The following is an 8,003-nucleotide window of genomic DNA, read 5'->3' on the forward strand; positions in this document are numbered from 1 at the left end:
TCGTTGAGGAGGATGGCGTGAACACTCTGCGTGCTGTACAGGCCTACATCCACAGAAAGCTGTTACTCCTCTTTTGGTGTTCATCTCATCCACAGCTAGTATGAGTAATGGGATTAACACTAGAACAGCCATGCTTTTTTTACTAAAAGGGGTATTATTTTTTACTATTTGTACTATTTCTTACCTCTTTACAATGCTAAGCTGCTATTTACACACAACGACCACTAGTTGGCCGCTTGTAAATTAGCCTGCTTCCTACACAGAAAAACTGCAAATAGCTTTATTAGGTTAACCTGATGGTATTCTGAAAATATAAGGATACTGGGTGGTAGAACGCACATATCTAGGAAAAGTCATGAAAGGAGGGTCCTGAAATTTGATCGAGTGCAAAGATATAACATGTTGTTTTACTCCAACCCCTCATGGCTGTTCTAGTGTTAACGTAAAGAGCCCTTCACTTCCCCTATGGTGTCAGTAGCATCTGTGTTTGTGTCCCCCGATCCACAGAGGCTCAATGGAGAGCTGCCTCTCAGCGCCGAGACCCCAAATGACCCCTCCTGGCTGGTGGCAAGCTGAGACAGAGATAAAGACGTGCTGTGTGTCTGTCTGCTCTGTTAGGGCCGGTCTTGGAAATATTGACTGGTAAAGCCACATGATGGATCCATAGGGGGGCTTCAGTGGTGTTGAAGACTGCCTTCGGGGGGCTGTCCCCCTCCCCGGCCTAGCCCCTCTAGGCTGAGTCACTGCAAAAAGACAGCAGACAGCTACACCACACACCCACACACACACCCACCCACACAGGCCCCTTCAGACAGATTGTGGCTAGCATGTGGTCCTGTGTCTGTTTCTCCTCATGCTCCGACTAACGTTCACATCAGAACTAGGGATTTTAAACGCTTGTTTCGATGGCAAAACAGTGGGAACACCAAATTAAGAGTAAGCCCTTAAGCGCGGTACAGTTTTAAGCAAGAGTTCAGAATTTAAGAATGTATCAATTTTTCTCAGAATCTAATAAGTGGCTGTGCCTGGACCCAGGGGTCAGACTAGTCTTGAGGAAACTGCTGACTTGTCATCTGACTAGAGATCCGTTCAAGAAATATTGGTTCTTCTCACTCCAGTTATTAGGCTACTTGACAAAAATGGAAGACAGAGAGAAGTTGAATGTAACGGTCTCCGCTTATCCCGAACTGTACGATGTCTCTTTGCCAGCGACCCATCATCGTGGGATGAACAGAATTGCATCGATCTTCTATTTGAATGACAACACCCACTGCTGACTGTAAGACGTACACATGAAAGAGAAAGAAGGAGCCTCGATCAGAAGGAAAAAATACACAACAAGTTGTGGTCTATAGGCCTATAGAAAGTGAAATCAGGTCAGTATCATTGTTTTAGAACTGTAATGTCATTCCTATCATGCAACACTCTGTGTCTCAACCAACGTTATAACTTAGGCCTATTCTGGGAAATAACAACTGTCTACATTCCATGAGAAGCAAAGCACTTCAAGATGTCAGCATTGGCTTGTTTAAATGGTCAGTTTAGGGAAATAGCCTGCTGTACTGCTTTGCATGCAGTTAACTGAGTTAGGCCTATCTGTCAAGGTACAGCATCAGACATACAGGAAGGTAGGCTGTTCAGGAGGACAACATGTTCATCTAGCATTGTGTTGCTCTCTAAAATAAGTAGCCTGTTGCATTCAGAAATTATGCTGCTACTGTGTACAGTAGGTCTAGGCTATATAAATGATCCTGAACATTAACCCAGGAAAGAAACAACGCATTGGCCTAGGCCGATGAAACAAATTTAACAAATTTAACAAACTACAAACCAGACCACTAATGTGACAAACTCAAATCAACCAAACTAAAGCAATTTGTGCAGGGTCTGTCTGTTTAAAAAATGATTCATCTCTCTGAGCTATTCATTAGGCTTAGGCCCGTCTGATGCACTCAGACTCTGAGCTGTCTGTCGCTCTTCGGCTTTCTTTGAAGCCTGATGAAAGGAGACGTTTGCTGTCAGAAAACTGAGAGTGTTCAAACCCTCATGGCAAAGCTGGCTGTCCATCAACAGGGCTCCGACTGGCACACTATAGGACGACATGGAGCTTTTTCAACTAATCACAACTTTACATAAATTAACAAAACCTACTGTAGTGTGACGGGCTGTGGGTCTGTTTTCTCTCTGCAGGAGAAGCAGAGTCATGTTCCTGGCCAGCTTGCCTAATCAATAATTGCCTACACCTGGTGGTTGGGCGTTTCCCATTCCAGACCTCTCTCCATCACACCAGTTTTGGCAGTTCTTGTTTGTGGCATTAATATTTTACACCCTACAACATCCTGCATTCAAATATACACACATTCACTCACTCACACTACTGATTACTGACAGACACAGTATTATTTTAGCTTTTTTTGCTATTTAAGTTAATAAATATTATGTTATTTCACTGATTATGACGTGTGGTCTTCCCTTCTTGTCACAAGCCGGGTCGTAACAGTACAGTAACTCATGCAGGACCAGGCCTAGTTCCCAAGCAGAGTGATATCTGAAAGAGTGAGGGTATGAAGTTTAGCAGTGAGCCTTTTTTCCGCTTCTCTCCAAACATTATAGTCGGCCTATCGTTTCTGATCCGAACCTGGTTGATTGTGAAACAGTATGACAACAGTGTATAGTAGCCTAACTGTGACAAGGACGCATTTACATTGTTCTGCCTCACATTAACCCAATGATTGACAACTGACAGTGTTCCCTGTATTCAACAATTTTCCATGACATAATAACTAACTATGTGACATCTAACTAATCTTGATTCTAAACTGGACAAACAAAACCCTGGCCTCCACAGCCCAGCCCAGCTTTACTGGAGAGGTATTTCAAGTTCATCCAGTAAAGCTACTGCCAATTTTAAAAATATAACTTCCTGGTTACTAAAGCCACTTCCACTTCCAACAGTCCTAGAACTAACTTTGTTGTAGCCTAGACATTGTACTGTCAAATGATGCAATATTGTAAGCCTAGGCTATGATGATTCATGTGGATTTTACTGAATGGATGAGATAAATACTACAGGCTATGCTGAGACATCACAATAAGAGATCAAACAATAAGACAATAATAAGATTTAGGTACAACAATAAGATCAAACAAGACCGGTCTAGGCCCATACATCGGTTTTAACAAGATAGCTATCTATGTATTCGGCTGGCACCTGACCCTGGGTTAGCAAAAAAAGAACCCCATAATTCTAATCTAGATTAAACATTTTCACACAAGCACCTCAGTGACCTGATCGCACTGTCTCCTTTAACCCTCTGACTCTGAGCAAGTCAACCACATCCTGGCACAAATAAGACCACAATGTAGATCACAAAATGCAGCCAAAATCGGGGGGATACTAATCGTGAGTTTAGAATGATAAGGTTCTATCTCCGTTTAGAATGATAAGGTTCTATCTCCGTTTAGAATGATAAGGTTCTATCTCCGTTTAGGGCAGTTCAGAGATATTGAGCGTCAAAGTTCTTACATTCCATTATGTTCTGTGAGATGGAACCTTTGTATTTTATGAATTACTAACTCAAAAATGTCAACATTTTAAAAATAACACCACACAGGCATTGATAAACACCTAATGGATCAGATTATGTAAAAAACTAAATTTTGACAAAAACGGAGATAGAACCTTTTATAATTCTAACGTCACGTAATGTCAGATATGACGATTTCAGACAGGCTACAACCATTTCAAACGCACACGTTCAGTTTCCCCCTCACGTCAACACGTAGGACATAACGCTGCCTCCCTGCCTGCTCACAAACAAAGTTACCTCACGTCGGTTCTTACAAATAATTAAAGTTCCGAAGTTCCGTTACATTTGTCAGCCAAGCGAATAGTTTATATAGTTATAGTAATAGTTTATGTAGCGAAATAACGAAGCGCAACGCCGAATAAGAGGAAGCCAGGATGCCGAAAACCTCAAACTGTCAACCGAAACGGATAGTGAAGTATCAAACACGCTGGAGTGAGCGAAATAGTAATGAGGAAATACTTTACCATACGTTTCTGGAAACAACATATAGCTTTAAAAACGTGTCTCTGCCACATTAGTGTCAAGAAGTGTCTGCATTCCTCCTGGTTAGACGTCCGAGGCAGCAGCTAATCTCCCGTCAGTGGAGGAATGTGAACCACCTGCTGCTGCTGAGGAGGAGGAGGGAGAGTTCAGGCTAGCTAACCTACTAGCATCGTCTGTAACTATGGCAACTCGGCCACGCGGGCCGGAGTTGTTGTTGTTGTTAATAAAATATATAATAATAATATTTAATATAATATGTGTTAATAATAATATGTTATTATATATGTATATATTTAATATTATTATTATATATTTTATTAACAACAAAAAATATATATTTTATTAACAACAAAAAAGCAAAGGTGGCTACTTTGAGGAATCTAAAATATAAGACATATTTAGAGTTATTTCACACTTTATTGTTAAATACATAATTCCTATGTGTTCATTCATAGTTTTGATGCCTTCAGTGAGAATCTACAATGTAAATAGTCATGAAAATAAAGGAAACACATCGAATGAGAAGGTGTGTCCAAACTTTTGGCCTGTACTGTATATGAGGCTACTTATCTATAATAATAATGTATACATTAAATGCTATACAAGTATAACAAATAACTGACCCTAACCCTAAGCATAGCATAGGCCTACTACTTTGACATTACAACAATAGGTCTGTGAAGCCCCTCCAAATTAGACCATGACCCTTGATCTTTTTAAATAGATTTTGCTGCTGGATTATTTTCAGTTATGGTACAACTAATTACATAGTCTGATGATTCATTTGGAGAGCTATGACAATGACAGTTTTCCACTTCAAAACCATAGATACCTTTGACATGCCGTCCAACAGTTAGACAATCGCATTCACAACCATTATACTCACAATGAATATGGTGGCCTTTTATGTCAGTCAATGTAGAGAAGTCTGTTATGCTGTAGTGCTGAAGAGGAATGTGTTGTGAGAATTGTTGTACCAGAAATCTCCAGATGAGGGCGCCAGAGGATTACGTATAGAACCCTGGTCGAAGAAAGAACTGTTGAACCACAGATGCAGACCAAAGCTATCCTATAACATGACAGGTGAAAGCCATTTAAATGATGATATCAGAGGCCCCATACTTCTCAAACTTATTACTCAATGGTCCGCATCTGATTTTTTATTCAAGATCAGAGGTCCGGAACGATTGGTGATGACAAAATAACATTTAATCAGCTCACTTTTAACTTTCAAATTAATATCAGCTCACAAATTGGGCAAGTGATGCAGACAATGACGTCATCTGGGGCCTGGGCATCTGGGGCTCTACCCCTGAATGTTTTATGAATAGCCCGAGATCTCCAGATGCTGGGGGAAAAGTCGCCATCTACCGCCTCGCCAGCGATTTAGCGTAAGCCCCTACTCCTCCCCTTGGCTTTCCTTAGCCTGCCAGTTTGCAATTGCTGAGGACTACGGATAAAAAGTGTTGTCATTCCTAAATGATGATTAAATATAACAGATGTCTCTGTTACAGATGTAACAGACTCTACCACCCCTATTTTTACTCACTCATAATTCTGATTCTATGCTGATCATTCTAATTATATATACATCATAATTATTAATATAATTATATATGGTGGTCTATAATTGATAGGATGGATATGACTGTGAACATAGTCAAATAGGAATTCTTTTTCACTTTTGCCAACCAACCTCATTGCAATTCCATTTGTTGCAATAGGAAAAGTAAATCAAACATATGTTACGTGTTTCAAATGGGAGCCCAGGTCTGCTGTGAAATCAACTGTTTGGACATTCCTTTTTGAAAGTCAAACTAGGAGCTGATGGTGAAAGCACTAAGTGGGTTCTTTGGGGTGACCTTTAACCCTTTCCCTAACAATAACTCTTGAACTCCCAATCATATTCAATTGTAGTCTTCTGTCTTGTATTGTATTTGTTTATTAATGATGGTTTTCTTGGCTGTCTAACGGCGACAGGTCGTGAGCTTAGAATTATACGGTTCTATCTCCCTTTAGGGTAGTTCAGAGATATTGAGCGTCAAAGTTTTTACATTCCATTATGTTTTGTGAGATGTAACCTTTGTATTTTATTCATTACTAACTCAAAAATGTCAACATTGTAAGAATAACACCATACAGGCATTAATAAACACATAATGGATCAGATTATGTAAAAAACTAAATTTTGACCAAAATGGAGATAGAACCTTATAATTCTAACGTCACGAGGTGGTGTGGATTAGTGCCAACAGTGGCTTGTAGCCTACCTCTCCACAAAATAAGTTCCTCCTGGGAAAAATAAAGTTCTATCTACACTATATGGACAAAGGTATTGGGACACCCGAACATCACACCCATATGTGCTTGTTGAACTTCTCATTCCCAAACCATGGGCATTAATATGGAGTTGGTCCCACCTTTGCTGCTATAACAGCTCTTCTGGGAAGACTTTCTGCTAGATTTTAGAATATGGTTGCAGGGATTTGCTCCCATTCAGCCACAAGAGCATTAATGAGGTCGGGCACTGGTGTTGGGTGAGAAGGACTGGCTCTCAGTCTGCATTCCAATTCATCCCAAAGGTGTTCGGTGTAGCTGCGGTAAGAGCTCTGTGTGCAGGCCAGTCAAGTTCTCCCAGACCAAACTCGGCAAACCATGTCATTATGGATCACACTTTGTGTATGGGGGCATTGTTATGCTGAAACTGGAAAGGGCCTTCCCCAAACTGTTGCCACAAAGATGGAAGCATACAATTCTCTAGAATCGCATTGTTTGCTGTAGCATTAAGATTTCCCTTCTCTGGAGCTAAGGGGCCTAGCCCAAACCATGAGAACAGCCCCAGATGGTGTCCACATACTTTTGTCCATAATGTATCTCTTTTACCTAACCCTTAACACTAGAACAGCCGTGCCTTTTTACCTACTAAAGGAGCCGCCTCGGGGGTCAAATGTGACCCCCTCTTTACAATGCTCAAACTGCTATTTACACACAACGACCACTAGTTGGCCGGCTTGTAAATTAGCCTGCTTCCTACACAGAAAAACGGCAAAATTGCTTTATACTAGCTTATCCTGGTGTGATTTTGAAAATGTAAGGATACTGGGTGGTAGAACGCACATATCTAGGAAAAGTCATGAAAGGAGGGTCCTGAAATTTGATAGAGTGCAAAGATATAACATTTTTCTTTACTCACAGGGGTCAAATGACTGTTCTAGTGTTAACCTAACCCATTTAGGATGTCAACTTCAATGAGGTGACGTCAGAGTTGGGCCGTCCCAAGGATCCCAGTTCATTCATCAATCCATAATAGACTGACAAGCTAGCAGAGTAAAACATGTCTTACCCTTATGGCCAGAGGCCCACAGTACAGAGGACTGAACCTCCATGGCAACAACTGCCTGCTTGACACCGGCACCTACTGTAGCACAGAATGCATGGACATAAAGTAATGGTGATGTCTGTCTCTCTACTAACATGCATACACCTAGACTAGAGAGTGTCATAATTCTCTCCTAGTGGGAGATCTTACCTCACAGATGAGGACAGTGGATGGCTCTTGGTCTGGTTGACCTAGGTCTGGGTTTCCCACAGGGTGTGTCAGGACACAAGCCTGTGTCACTGCCAGATCCTAGAAATATCAAACATGATTACAGTGGGGGAAATAAGTATTGAACACATCAATATTTTGTCCAGTAAATGTATTTCCAATGAGTCTATTCAAGTGAAATGTGCATCAGACTTTGGTATTAACTCAAACAATCCAGGCAAAAAATCTAAACATTAAAGTCCATATGAAAATAAAGTTATGTGTAATAAAGTGGAATTTTTGTCTGTATTGTTTGAGTTAATACCAAAGTCTGGTGTAAATTTCACTTGAATAGGCACATTGGAAATACATGTAGGCCTACTGGACAAAATATTGATGTGTTG

Source organism: Nansenia antarctica (assembly GCF_963989245.1).
Source record: "Nansenia antarctica genome assembly, chromosome: 14".
NCBI classification, from domain to species: domain Eukaryota; kingdom Metazoa; phylum Chordata; class Actinopteri; order Argentiniformes; family Microstomatidae; genus Nansenia; species Nansenia antarctica.